Raw genomic sequence first — 15,936 nt, forward strand, 5'->3', positions numbered from 1 at the left:
TTATTTTGGGCAAAGGGTCCCCTCACCCGTCCTTTTCCCTATTATCCCTCCCCAGTAGCAATCACAGATTAATCTTATTCACCATTTCACTGTTTTCACGGAGATAATCATCAGACACTCTCTGTTAACCGGAACTCAAGCAACCAGCAAAAAAAAAAAAATATATATCTAAGAAATACTGTAATACTTTAAATATAAAATGAAAATAAAATCAATTTCTGGCAGAAATTTGAGTGTAAACTTGGCACGCCACACCTGAGTACACCCACGTTTTGCCTACCGCATGTCCGGTAGTTTGTCTGGAAAAGTTTATGGTATGGCATAGTGTGGAGTATAGTATTAGTTAGGCCTGCTTTTTAAAGTAACTCTCAAACAACCAGAAACTACATATATCTTGCACCTATCAATCCCCCATGGGTAGAGTTACCATCTCACTCCAGAAAAAGGAGGACGGATTGAGACATCTGGGTTTTATTACCATTGCTTTCAGTAGAAGTAAAACCCGGATGCCTCAATCCATCCTCCTTTTTCTGGAGCCATATGGTAATCCTACCCATGGGTGCCAGTTAACTGAGTCTACCGGGATGGAGCTTCTCTCGTACGGAGAGGTTGGGGCTGTGCAGCTTGGAGAGGGAAATGCGATTGAAGTCTGCAGAATCCTGGGTGGTATAGAACGGGTCCAAGTGGATCGATTTTTTTTTTTTTTACTGCATCAAGATTTACAAAGACTAGGGGACCATTGATGAAGTTACAGGATAATACTTTTGAAACCAATAGGAGGAAATATTTTTTTTTCTGGCATGGAATTTTTTCACTCAGAGTTGAGCTCTTGGAGTGTGTTGCCAGAGGTTGCGGTAAAGAGTGGTTAATGGAGCTAGTTAAAAAAAAAAAAGGTTTGATCAAGTTCCTGGAGAAAGGATCCATGGTCTGCTGTTGAGACAGACTCTAGACTTAGTCGCTGCTTGCTCTGGATTGGTGGCGTGGAATGCTGCTACTGGTTGGGTTTTTGCCGGGTGCTTTTGACTTGGATTGGCCTCCGTGAGGACAGGATACTGGGCTGTATGGACCACTGGTCCGACCCCGTAAGGCTATTCTTATGTTCTAACGTTGGAGGCATGCTGATGACCTGGACATTTTTCTGCCATAATCAAACATATTAGAACACATCCAGAGCACAATTTGGATGTTTGGGGCTAGACCTGTTTTAACAAGAAATAAGTGCCAAAAAGATGCCCAAACTGATCAGATAACCACTGGCGGACTGAAGGCATTACCTTCCCCCCCCCATACTCCCCCAGTAGTCACAGAGCCCCTCCCACCTCCAAAGATGTCAATGAACCAGTACATACCTGCCTGTATGGATGACGGATTCAGATGTCATGGCCTGTCCTATTAGAACAGCAAGCGGGTCTCCGGAGTAACCTGTGATCAGTGCAGTGGATTGCAGAGAAGGGGGACCCAGACCCCTATCCCACTCTAACTATTACTCTTGTGGTGAAGCATGTGAACCCATCCAAAACCTACTGGACTATCATATAGGTGACTCCTGCAAGCATAAGGGCTATTGTTTTGGGTGAGATTTGGAGGGCTCACCACACAATATAAGAACATAAGAAATGCCATCACCGAATCAGACCCTTGGTCCATCAAGTCCGGCGACCCGCACACGCTGAGGCTTAACTGGGTGCTTCCTGATGAAGACCTAGGTGTTCCCAGATGAGACCTTGTTTACCTGTATCCCTCAATGTGATTTGCAAGGAGGTGTGCATCCAACTTGCCCTTGAATCCCACAGTGGAGGTCTCTCCGTCACAACCTCCTCCGGGAGAGCGTTCCAAGTGTCCACCACTCGCTGTGTGAAACAGAACTTCCTGACATTTGTCCTGGGCTTGTCGCCTCTCAACTTCAGTCCATGACCTCTCGTCCGAGTCACATTTGACAACGTGAATAACAATGCTTCTTGCTGGATTTTGTCAAATCCTTTTAGTATTCCTATCCCCACGCAGTCTTCTCTTCTCAAGGATGAACAAGCTCAGTTTTCTTAGGCGTTCTTTGTAGCTCAAGTTTCCCATACCTTTACTAGCTAAGGCGGTTATGGTGAGATGTGTACCTGGGACCTTTTATGCGAAGTTCATTGCAGTGTCTTCTGAGCTGCCCCCACTGCTCTGCTGGGATGTCTGGGTGCACCAATAAATAACAGTCTTCCAAAAATGTTCAACAATTTACTGTTAAGAGTTGCCCATCCAGTTCCACCCATCCATGCCCCGTTATGCCCCAATCCCACCCCAAATCCCACTCTAGCCCTGACCCAGCCTCCCAGCTGCCTGTCTTCCTGCCCAATGCGACAAAGTGCTGGGTTTCGGGGAAAATCCGGGCATCTGATAACCCTACCATATTGGGACAGACTGAAGATCCAGCAAGCCCAGTATCCTGTTTCCAACAGTGGCCAACCCAAGTCTCAAGTACCTGGCAGAAACCCAAAGAGTAGTAACATTCCAGAGCTGAGATTGTGATGTCATAATGCCTCATTCCACCAATGCCTAAAAGTCAACCTCATCAGTGATGTCACAATGGCTTGATTTTCCTATACTTGGTTCACATAAGAACATAGGAATTGCCATACTGGGACAGACCAAAGGTCCATCAAGACTAGTATCCTGTTTTCAACAGTGGCCAACCCAGGTCCCAAGTACCTGGCAGAAACCCAAAGAGTAGCAACATTCCAAAGCTGAGATTGTGATGTCATAATGCCTCATTCCACCAATGCCTAAGAGTCAAACTCATCAGTGATGTCACAATGGCTTCATTGTCCTAAACTTGTCTCACTTAAGAACATAAGAACTGCCAATACTGGGACAGACTGAATAATAATAATAATAATTTTATTTCTTGTATACCGCTATACCGTGAGGTTCAAAGCGGTTTACAGTAGAAGATCCATCAAGCTCAGTATCCTGTTTCCAACAGTAGCCAATCCAGGTCCCAAGTACCCAGCTAGATCCCATGGCCTATCCAGTCTGCCCAAAAAGAGATAACATACACATACTTGACCTTGAGCTGTCCTTGCCATTTTCTATGATGCAAAAGAAACAGATCCCAGAAGGAGTGCTGCAAAACAAAATCTCACCCAATGTGGTCCACGTTTGCCTACTCTCGGGTTGCTTCAGGGGTTATAATATTAAAAGAGGGAAGGGTAAAGGATTTGCGATCCCAACTAAAATGCTTCTACTGTAATCATATGGCGGATGATGGCAGAAATAGACTGATCTGGTCCATCTAGTCTGCCCCGAAGCATTGCCAGATTACTTATGTACAGTGCAGGCTACTTTCCCCGGTTTTTATCTGCCCCATAATTACTTAACAAAATTGGTTACTAGGGGGTGCCGCTCTCATGCCAAGCAGCGTAATCCCTCCTCTCTGTGCCAGCAAGGCTTGGAGATCAGCAACAGAGGCACTGCTAACCTAGAGCCAGAGGCCCTGGCTCTGTGCCACTCATTGCTGAGAAAGGCTTAGAAGTAAGCCTCCGGGATCTGCCCCTTGCCAAGCCGGTCGGGACATGAATCACAGGCAGATGGTGGATGGATGGATGGATGTCCTAGAGCCCAAGGCTAAATCAACAAAACTCAGCCATAGGTTCCAACAAGTACTGTGAAGAAAAAAAAAAAAAAAGAGAGAGCCAGAGAAGACGACCAAAAAAAAATAAATCAGGGAACGGCAAAAGAAGGAACGGTGTAGAACTAAGCCAACTACTACTTTTTTTTCACACAAAGGGTCATGGACACTTGGAATGCGCTACCGGAGGAAGTGATCAGGCAGAGTACGGTACAGGGATTCAAACAGGGATTGGACGGATTTCTGAGGGATAAAGGGATCGTGGGATACCGAGAGAAGTGCTGGGATGTAACACAAGTATAGAAAGCTAACCAGGTAATAAGTATAGAAACCCAATCAGGTCGTGCATGTGCAAGACCGGAGGGTTAGGACTTCGATGGGAAGATAGGACTTCAATGAGAAACCAAGGTGGCAAGGGAGCCCCTTCTGGTGATTCAGACAGGTCGTGACCTGTTTGGGCCGCAGCGGGAGCGGACTGCTGGGCAGGATGGACCTATGGTCTGACCCGGCGGAGGCACTGCTTATGTTATTATGTTCTTTTTATCACTTAGGTAGTGTTGAAAGGCTGTACAGTTTGACTTTTAATAGATGGTCCCTGCTCGGAAGAGCTTACAATCTAACTTGGACAGACAGACAAGACATTTACGGTTGGGGATGGGTGAGGTGAAAGGAGTCGAAAGCCCTCTCGAAGAGGTGGACTTTTAACTGGGCCTTGAACACTGCCAGAGACAGAGCCCGCCGTAGGGATTCGAGCAGCTTGTTCCAAGTATACGGCGCAACAAGGTAGAAGGGACGGAGTCTGGAGTTGGCAGTTGAAGAGAAGGGCACAGATAGGAGGGATTTACCAGCTGAGCGGAGCTCAAGGGGTGGGGGGGAGATAAGCGAAGAGAGATAGTGAGGGCAGCTGAGTGAGTGCATTTGTAGCTCAGTATGAGGAGTTTGAATTGTATTTGGAAACGGATGGGAAGTCAGAAACAGTATGAAACGCATTCATCGGGGCCTGCGATAGAATTATCCAATGTTATAGCGGGCAGGCGCTGTGCAAAATTCACAGATCGGCGGCGATGAAAAAAAATCACTTGCAAATTAGCATTAAGCGAAAAAAATTATTACATAGATCGCAGTAACCTGCTTCCCCTTTTCGAGAGTTAATTTTTCATCAGCCCTAGTCCTCTTGTGTGCTTTACTGGCAAGAGCCCTCCCCTATTGTGCTGGGATTTCCTCCCCAAAGCTGCCTGCATAAAGATGCAAACTCACAGTGGCCTAGCAACCCACAGGAGCCTCTCTGAGGGTGTGACTTTCTTCCCCCTACCTGGAAATTTTGCCACGTGAAAGCTGTACTTCACCCTAGGATACCATCCTTCTCCACCTCCTCCTCTTACATAAGTTTTCAGAAGGCTCTAGCCCTGGGGGGGGGGGGGGGGGGGGGAATCAGCAAAGGGCACACAAAATGAATTCCCTGGCATCACCCTGTTCGACATTTGTACCTACCTCTCTAGCAAGGCTCCGGCCGAGTGCTTATTTCCATTTTGGACACCACAACCCTAAGAAGGTAGAGGCAAGTGAAAGGAAGGCCATAAAAAATGGTGTCTTCGTTGTTTGTCATGGCAAAGATTATAAGTAGCATCAGGGCAGGATTAATTCGGCGAGGGCCCCTAGGCACACAAGTACATTGGGCCCCCTGCCCGCCCCACCCCACCATGTGCCCAGGCGGAAACAGGAAGCTGCGTCAGAAGGAAGCTTGCACAATAGTTCCCATTGCCTTTCTTACCCGCGTTGCTTGCTTGTCTTACTTTCCGTCGATGGGGGGAGGGGGCGCGTTGCCAATCGATGCTAGAGGGGCCCATCGCCGTTTGGAAAAACAATGTTGGTGCCCTCCTTCATCGGGCCCCCCTGACCATTTCGGGCCCTAGGCACGTGCCTACTTGGCCTATTGGTCAATCCCGTCCTGCTTGTTTTCAGTTTGGACACCACAACCCTAAGAAGGTAGAGGCAAGTGAAAGGAAGGCCATAAAAATGGTGTCTTCGTTGTCTGTCACGGCAAAGATTATAGAGAAGGTAGCATTTTGGTAATAGTGTCCGTTTATGGAGGAAGCTGATATTTTGGACAGGTTCAGTATGGATTCTGTTCAGCACACAGCACTGAAACATTGATGGTCTCGACACTAATTGCCGTGCACAGCCTTGGGTGAATCTCTTCATAAAGACAGTTAATAAATCCAATTAAGTAGGGTAAATAGCTCCCTAATTCTATAAAATTGGGTATCCAACTTTACACTTAAGCCCCGATTCTATACAAGGTGCCTACTGGTAGATGCCTAGATAGGGGTGCCTGCCGATTAAGGCATCTAACTTAATTTTTTTTGAAATTGGTTTAATTGGCGCTGATAATTGAACGTGCCATTAAAAACCGATTAAAAAGACAATTTAAAAAAAAATTAGACTGGGTTTGACAAAGCTGCGGCAGAGGTTTCTGACACAGGCCGGCGATGTACATGCTCCAACGTTCATAGAATTCCTATGAGCGTCGGAGTATTTACCTCACCGGCCTGCGCTACAAACCGCTAGCGCCGTTTTGTAAAAGCCAGCGTTAAGATGGCCAATGCGGCATTAAACATGTTTATGTTTACGTTTATCGTACATCTGTTATCCCGCTTAATGCGGGTCAAAGCGGCTTTTAAATATAATAAAATAGGTATATTAAACTACCCAGAACGGAACAAGTTATTTCTATACCGCATAACCGGTAAGTTCGATGCGGTCTACAAAATTTAACAAATGATATAAACTAGAGAGAATTGAGTAATTTGCGAACAAACGTGTCTTCAGTTGCTTTCGAAAATGATTGTAAGACGTGGAACTCAATAACAAAGGTTTCAGTTCCTCGCCGCAGAAAGCCGCCTGGTAAGAAAGCAAAGATTGGCGGTATTTTGTGTAACGTCAGCCTTTGACAGGCGGAAAAGTAAAGAGGCTGTGTGAGCTGCGTGATTTCTTGGATTGAGTAAAGGATAAAACTCTCCATTTAAGAGGACAAGAATATCCGATAGTCTCTTCCCTCAAAATTTTAGGAGTTGTACTAGACCGTCGTTTTAACTCTGGGGGAACACACTGATATGCTTGCTAAGAAATGTTTTGGGTTTTTTTTTCGCGTTATGGAAACTGCGTTCCGTGAAAAACTATTTTGACCCTACTTCTTTTAGACTATTAGTTCAAGCATTAATCTTATCTATTCTAGATTATTTTAATATAATCTATTTGGGATCTTATAAAATTATCTTAGGAAGACTAACCCAAAACACAGCTGTTCGTTTAATCTTTGAAAAAAACAGGAACATGTCAGCCCTTGATACCGCCAGCTGCACTGGTTGCCAACGGAAGCAAGAATATTTTTAAAATTTGCTTGTTATTTGGATTAGCGCCATCCGATCTTTTTTCGCACTTTGAATCGCATAGGCCTACTAAGTCGACTCGGCGCACTGGTTCATTCACTTTCCCTAATCCCAAAAATCATCATTATAAAAAGTTTTTCGACCGATCTTTGGCCTATCAAGCAGGTAAAGTTCAAATATGGTTAGATGAATTGATTCGACAGACTGCCTCTTATTGCACTTTTAGAAAATCAGTTGAGACCCATTTGTTCAAAATATTTGTTACTTGATTGAAGACTATGGGCTCCTTTTACGAAACCGCGTTAGCGGTTAAACGCGCGTAATAGCGTGCGCTAAACTGCCGGACGCGCTAGCCGCTACCGCCTCCTCTTGAGCAGGCGGTAGTTTTTTTGGGCTAGCGCGGGGGTTAGCGCCTGATTACAAGTCACGCGCGCTAAAGCCGCTAACGCGGCTTCGTAAAAGGAGCCCTATGTTATAGTTTTCATATTGAGGTTTTATAAACAAAATATTGTATGGTGCCTTCTTGAATGCTTTGCATTATCAATGAAATGTTCAGTCCTCTTACTCTGTGAACCGCCTAGAACTTTTTGGGTGTTGGCGGTATAGAAAAATAGAGTTATTATTATTAGAATTCAGATAAGTAAATGGGCGAAATGCCAAAGAGGACTTGTGTAACAGAGGCGACCGAATTTAAATTTAATTCGAGCCTGCACAGGAAGCCAGTGCAATTCTCAATAATAAGGACTCACCTGATCGAACTTTTTCAATCCATAGATCAGGCGAACCGCTGCATTCTGGATGCACAGCCTAGATAGATTCTTTTAAGGACTTGCAAAATATACCCTATTACAATAGTCCAGTTGGCTCAACACCAACGACTGAGCCAGTAGTTTGAACGATGCGGTGTCAAATAATACCCACCACGTCCCAGATGGGTTCACATTCTAAACTAGGGGTGCCTATAATACGGATGCAATAGGGAGGAGGAGAGAGCAAAATGAAATGAACCCTAGCGGAAAAAAACAATAGAATAAAATTGAAATAGAACGAGATAAGAATCAAACCAAAACAATGTCCAACTTGAAATACTCCATGCTATGTTTCCTCATGCCATTTTAGCCAAGTCGAGCCACACAAATTGCAGCTCTGCACTCTTGAGGAACGTAGGGAGAGGGGAGACATGATCGAAACATTTAAGTACCTCACGGGACGTGTCGAAGTGGAAGATGATATTTTCTTTCTCAAGGGACCCTCGGCCACAAGAGGGCACCCGCTCAAACTCAGGGGCGGAAAATTTCATGGCGACACCAGAAAGTATTTCTTCACAGAGAGAGTGGTTGATCATTGGAACAAGCTTCCAGTGCAGGTGATCGAGGCAGACAGCGTGCCAGACTTTAAGAATAAATGGGATACCCATGTGGGATCCCTACGAGGGTCAAGATAAGGAAATTGGGTCATTAGGGCATAGACAGGGGGTGGGTAAGCAGAGTGGGCAGACTTGATGGGCTGTAGTCCTTTTCTGCCGTCATCTTCTATGTTTCTATTAACCATGTTTTGTCATACAGGGTGCCCACAAAAGCACTCCTTGATTTTAAATGGTTACAAAACCAAAATTGATTGGAATATTCTTTCACCTTTGAGGCTACAGTTTCCTCAACTCATAAAGTTTCCTATGGTATCCGTTGATTACATACACTCGACGAGCGCCCCGCCTGCTACTCGGCAAACATCGATGCGATAATCGAGCTCGGACCAGACTCTCCGAATAATATCCAGCCTGATCGCGTTTATAGTGATGCGTTCCTGCAGATCATCCATAGTTGCGGGTAGTGGAGATACGTCCCCCCCTCCCCCAAGGAAAAAGCCACCAACAGTAATGTCCGGTGATCTCGGGGGTCACTTGAGGAGCACCTGATCATTTTATTACGTCGTGTCGTCTGAAGGTTGTAACGTCTGCACCAATTGCAGCCTATAAGGGTGAAAGTGCGAGCGATTGCGTAAGATCTTGCTAACCGCGCTTTTGGGGACTTGTATTTGCTGTCATCTTATTTATACACATATTCCAATAAGTTTCGATTTTGTAACCATTTAAAATCAAAGGAGTGTTTTTGTGGGTGCCCTGTATTATGTTTGCCAGGCTATGTTTTGCTGAACTATGCTCGCCAAGCTATGACATTGTGTTCCACCTTGCTTTCTTAGCTGGGTTTTGCCATCTTGGTCTCTGTTTGACATGCTGTCTTTTCCCATACTATGTCTGAGAATGCAACACCATGGTGGGAGCTGCAACCTCAGCCCCCTGAGGTTGCGGGTGCAGGCCCATGTCGCTCCTTGTGACCCTGGGCAGATCACCCGCTCCCCCAATGCCCCAGACGCATTAGATAGATTGTGAGCCTACCGGGACAGACAGGGAAAAGATGCTTGAGTACCTGAGTAAATTCATGAGCTCCCCTGGGAGAATAGTATAGAAAATTGAATGAATAAATAAATAATGTGGCTTTAGTCAGTGAATAGGCCCCATTATGAAGTAAAACACAAATACAACCCATTAAAATGACAAAAAAACAAAGCATATAGACAAGATTCCAGCGTCTTCCGGAATTCTCTCTTTCTCAGGTCAGTCACTTACATCAGAGGTGGTCTTGGTGTCCAGAGAGTTGTTTGGGGTAGTTTATTCTGGAAACATATTGGGCAGATTTATTTCAGTTTGGCTTTGCTCGATCCAAAACGAAATGCTCTGAAAATTGTATCGTGAATCTTTGTAAAACCGTTTAATGGTGGTTTGAGGGGAGAGGTATCTAATAAAGAGCCAAGAGTTACAATGGAAAAACAAACATTGGCTAGAAAAATCCTCACCTGCAAAAATATTTCTTGATAAAATTTTAGGGCCCACCAAGTGAGAGGTCCCAGGCAGCTGCCACCCACTTTGCTACTCTCTATGGCTACCAGAGGCTCCACGAATGCTAGTAAGATTCCTCCAGAGACTCCAATGGCATCACCCCCTTAAACACCTCTTCCGCACATCATTCACCCCCCCCCCCTCCCAACAGCATCACCTCCCAGTCATTCACCACAGAGACATCAACGGCGCCATCGGTGGCGTAGCGAGGGCGAGACACCCAGGGCAGTGGCGCTCCTCCTCCGCCCCATTCCCCCCCTGCCGCGCACGCACTCCCTCCCCCCCCCGTACCGCCCCAAGCAACAAGAGCGTCAACGTGCTCCTGGCGACCCCGTCGGCTCTCCCTCTGACGTCAGTTCCTATGCGCGGCGAAGAGGAAGCGGTCGCGAGGAGCAGGCTGCAGTTGTTGCTCACGGCGGCGAACAATCAGAGGTACGGGGAAGAGAAGGCAGGAGCAGGAAGAGGCGGGGGCAGAGAGGCGCCCTTGAGTATCTCTTCCCCACCTCACTTCCCCATCTCTTCCCCACCTCACCTCTGGAGATTTCAGCTCCAACTGGGGAAGACAGCAGGTCTCCCTCATATCGTACAGGCACTCATTTCAGCCTGTTTGGAGGGCAGTCCTTTACAGTTTGAAGCTTTTTCTTAATCACCGAGTGGGACTAGGAGTATTTAGGGTCCAGCTATTCTGGTTTTTCCAACTGTGCCGTTCTAGGAAGGATGCTCTGCAAGGGAGTGCCTGTGAGAAACAGATTAAGACTGAAGGGCCCCTCCCTCAGGGAGGTCTCCAAGGCTCAGTCCCTGGAGACATGTCTCAGCAGGGAGAGTTATAAAGGCATGCAAGCGCCTCTCACGCCAGGTGAGACTGCCAGCAGCCCTTAGAGACTGCCGAAACCCTGCATCTGCTAAGAATCTGTAAATTATTTTCTTCAGGGTTTTAAAAAAAAAATTATTTTATGTATTTATTTTTCTCTTAACTTCCAATGAGGGGGGGGGGGTGATTTTTTCATGTGTAAAAGAATTATAAGCGATGACAAAACTGCACACACTTTTAGATGACCCGCATGTAGGCATATGCAGTGGCAGAGTTTAGGCAGAGCGCACGTAGAATCGCGATTTACGTGCACACTGCCCGATATTCAAAACCACTCACTCACTCTGGAAACGGGCACCTGCTGCCTAGATAGAGCCACTGACTGTGGGGCCAGAGTTTGACTTTCAGTGGCACGATCTGGACGATGAGACCCCCCCCGAGAGTGGAGTCTTAATGGCATCAACCGTGGTGGTCAAGAGTGTTAAAAGTCAAATAGCGGGTCAACGGCAAAAGTCTATATTGAAACAGTTCGGAGCCCTAATCTTTTTTTTTTATAAATCCAAAACTTTATTGTTGTCGCCCGACACGGTCCGTGTTTCGGCTGCGCAGAGCCTTCCTCAGCAGAGAAGGGTGGGGGCACTACCTCACCAGGTGCCTCTTACCCTTGCTACGCCACTGTGCCGCTACCTGAATACTGCGTTTTTTATGTTTATTGGCACTTTATAATAATAATAATAATGTATTCTTATATATCTACTGCCTTTCAGTCAGTGGTATAGCCAAACCTAGTATTTTAGACGAGCCCACAGTTAACTTGGACAGACCCTTCCACACCCCTTCCAGGGGATATGAAAAACTGTATTTGGTATACCTATCCCACATTCAGCATCTCTGTTCCCCATCTCCTCCAAGGCCTCACAACACTTGCCCTATCTGAGAACCCTGTCCCTCTATGGTGTATTTTCCCCAACACCAGCAGGGATTCCGTTTTGCTGCTTGTGCAGGCCCCCCCCCCCCCCGAGCTTCTCTCTGTCACATCCTGTCAGATAGAAAACAGGAAGTGATGTTAGTCAGGGCAGGCCACAGCAGGAGGAAGTGCAGGGGGCACGGCACTGGCAGCAAAACTGAATCCCTGCTGGCATCAGGGCCAGCTGCAAATTGCACCAGGGAGGGACGGTCAATGCCAGAAAGCCGCAGAAAGGAGAAGGGAGAGCGCAGTGTAGTGCCATCGCTATGTGGAGATTGGCTCACCCCGGCCCACCTGTAACTATGTCCCTGCAAGTTTCAATGAGAACAAAGTGATCCACAGTCTACAAAGGGAAAACTGAAACTATAAAGACTCATCTTTTCATAAAGTTTAGAGGCAATTAGAATCTCTTTTATTCTCCTCATCCATCCATATTTATGACTGATTAATCTTTTGTGAACCACCTAGAACAGGGGTAGGCAATTCCGGTTCTCGAGAGCCAGAGCCAGGTCAGGTTTTCAGGATATCCACAATGAATATGTTTGAGATGGATTTGCATACACTGCCTCCTTGAGATGCAAATCTATCTCATGCATATTTATTGTGGATATCCTGAAAACTTGACCTGGCTCCTGCGCTCGAGGACCGGAATTGCCTACTCCTGCTGTAGGTGATAGGAGAGGAGAGAGAGAAAAAAAAACCAAACCCAACCCAGAGACAAGACAGTAGTCAAGGAAGGCCCGGCCTGCCACTGAAAAACCTTGTGAGAAGAACAGCCTGAATTGGGGACTGGTACAGGATCCCATAAAGTGCTGGTATTTTGAACCTTTCTGCACCCAGGTGGCAGGTGTCAGCATTTTAGGTTAGTCTAACCCAGTGATTCCCAACCCTGTCCTGGAGAAACACCAGGCCAATCGGGTTTTCAGGCTAGCCCTAATGAATATGCATGAGAGAGATTTGCATATGATGGAAGTGATAGGCATGCAAATTTGCTTCATGCATATTCATTAGGGCTAGCCTGAAAACCCAATTGGCCTGGTGTTCCTCCAGGACAGGGTTGGGAACCACTGGACTCTAACCAATGTCAGCAAAAGCCTAAGGTCAGACATGAATGATATGATCTCCCATAGGTCTTTGCTGACATTGGTTAGGCTAACCTATAATGCTGTAGCCTAACCAATGTCAGCAAAGGCCTATGGGAGATCATATCATTCATGTCTGACCGCAGGTACTTGTGAAGCTGCCCAAGTTAACCCAGTTCCAGACTGGCGATTTTGGGCAGTCCTGGATTTCTGACCACCCCACCCTGGTGCATTATGGGACTGATTTTGATAGGCAGGTTCAGGCCCCACGAATCCCACACTGCAGTAAGTTCAAAACCGGGTCTGCCCCCAAATCTCCAGCCTTGTTACTCTCTTAACCAGTTCTACAATTATCCTACCCTTGTATGGCTTTGGCAGTACAACTGTCATGTGAGTGAAGTTAGCTAAATCTAAGCCCTCTCATAGCTCAGCCATCTGAACACTCCCAGCTGAGACAGCTCCATTGCCTGCAAGCCAAGAACTAACAAGCAGCCACTCCTTGAACCAAAGCACTTTTCTGTACTCTGTGCTTAGTCCTGGCTGTCTCAAAGCTGAGTCATTGTCACCTGTCCTTCCTCAACTGCTCTCTCCTGGGGCTGTCACACTGTGCCCAAGCCAGCCACTTCTTGCCGAGCAGGGGCTGTCTCTAGTCTACACCTGATACCATCAGTCAGTTCCCCTACCCAAGTCTGGTATGTACTGGGTGTGGTCTTTAATGACTGAACCATGGGGGGGCCTGCCATCACCTGGGCAAGTGCTGTCTTGCACTGAGAGAGCTGTCAGGCTCAGAGAGGGGGAGGCCAGAAAAGGTTAAGAAAGGCTTCAGGGACGACGAGATAAGATCAGGATGGTGACAGTTCAGCAGACTATCAGGACTCCAGGAGCAAGATGGTTCCCTGATCCCTTCCTGCCTTAGGGTTTACTTGAAAAATCAGTTCTGCAATAGGAAACCAGAGACACCCTGGCAGGAAAAGAAAGGAGGTCAGTGTATCTAATAAATTGTGGGGCCACCCCAGTCCTTACTGCACCTCCTGCTGGGAGAGTTTGGGACTGGAGAACCAGTGAGTGTTTCCACAGAAGATGCCCCTGCACCAATCCCTACAGCACCTCCTGCTGGGAGAAGCTGGGACAACAGGAGCTGTAACTCTAACTCCCCCCCCCCCCCCAACACAGCTGCTGCACCAATTCCTACAGCACTGCCTTATGGGAGAGGCTAAGGCAGCAGGAGCTATAACTTCCCGCCCTCAGCCAATGCTCCTGCACCAAGTCCTACAGCACCTCCTGCTGGGAGAGGCTGAGACTGCTTCATATGTAACCTTTTCCCTCCACTACAGTTTCCCCCTTAAGGATATCCACAATGCCTATGCATGAGAGAGATAGCAAATCTCTCCCATGCATAGGCATTGTGGATATCCTGACAACTTCATTGACCGGGTGTGTCCAGAGGATTGGGTTTAGAACCCTTGCACTAAAGCAGGGGTGTCCAACCTGCGGCCCTGTGAAGTATTTTGTACGGCCCCAGTCGAGGGCGATGCAGTGTTTTCCTCTACTGCCCCTGGGTGTTTACCATCTTGCCGGCTCCCTCCTCTGTCTTGTTGCAGCGTTTGCGCGGCCCCAGAAACATTTTTTTTGGCCAATGCGGCCCAGGGAAGCCAAAAGGTTGGACACCCCTGCACTAAAGGGTACTCCAGAATCAGCATGAGAAATGCTGTGATGGAGTGACTCCTGCTGGCAGAGGCTGGAACTGCACCTCTCTCTCTCTCTCTCTCAAGCGAGAAACATATTTATAATTCCTTTCAGCTGGGAAGAACCAAGCCCTACAGGTGAACGGCTCCAGGTAACCTTTTGTAGAAAATTTGATTGATATATCGTTTCTATTCCTGTTCGTCTCACCTTCCTTCTTTCCGAGAACCTGTAGATGGGAGACCTGCAAGACACAATCCTCGGTTGTTGTGAACCTGTGTGCTCTGTAAACAAGACCTGCTCTCTCACCCAGGGTGTGATCTTGTGTGCTGTGCAAAGAATACTTGCATAGGGCTGTAATCCTAGGTATAAAGGGAACCCATTTCTCTAGGCAGTTTCATAACTTTGCCTAATGTTTTTCCCTTTCAATGTGCTTTACCTGACAAATTGCAGTTCCACCATTTTCCCTCCCCCAGTCAAGGACGTCCAGGTGTATATCTGTCAGTTCCTGTAAGCTCGGTAAAAGAAACCTGCTCTCTCGAGCTGTAATCTATTTTCAGACCCTGGGCAAGCCATTGCCCCAGGTATATTAGAAAGATTGCGAGCCCAGCGGGACAGACAGGGAAAAACGCTTGAGTACCTGAATAAAATCATGTAAACCATTCTGAGCTCCCCTGGGAGAACAGTATAGAGAATTGAATAAATAAATAGTGTGAAAACTTTCAGCCTCTGATAACCAGATCTGGCATTGTGATGTCATAATGCCTCATTCCACCAATGCCTAATGGCCAACCTCATCAGTGATGTCACAATGGCCTCATTGTCCTATACCTGGCTCACTTCTGCTACATTTTGATTTCTGCAGTGGTTAAAGCCAGAGCCTCAGCACCCTGCACTTGTGGGTTCACTTAATCCCCACGTACATTAGACAAATTGTGAGCCTACGGGGACAGACAGGAAAAAATGCTTCAGTACCTGAATAAATTCATGTAAACAATTCTGGGCTGCCCTGGGAGAACAGGATAGAAAATGGAATAAATAGTGTGAAAAGTTTCAGCCTCTGATAACCAGATCTGGCATTGTGATGTCATAATGCCTCATTCCACCAATGCCTAATGGCCAACCTCATCAGTGATGTCACAATGGCCTCATTGTCCTATACCTGGCTCACTTCTACTACATTTTGATTTCTGCAGTGGTTAAAGCTAGAGCCTCAGCACCCTGCACTTGTGGGTTCACTTAATCCCCACGTACATTAGACAAATTGTGAGCCTACGGGGACAGACAGGAAAAAATGCTTCAGTACCTGAATAAATTCATGTAAACAATTCTGGGCTGCCCTGGGAGAACAGGATAGAAAATGGAATAAATAGTGTGAAAAGTTTCAGCCTTTGATAACCAGAGCTGGTCTTGTGACATCATCATGCCTCATTCCACCAACGCCTAAGAGCCAACCTCATCAGTGATGTCACAATGGCTTCATTGTCCTATACCTGGC

This window comes from Geotrypetes seraphini, chromosome 16 (assembly GCF_902459505.1).
Source record: "Geotrypetes seraphini chromosome 16, aGeoSer1.1, whole genome shotgun sequence".
Taxonomy (NCBI): Eukaryota; Metazoa; Chordata; class Amphibia; order Gymnophiona; family Dermophiidae; genus Geotrypetes; species Geotrypetes seraphini.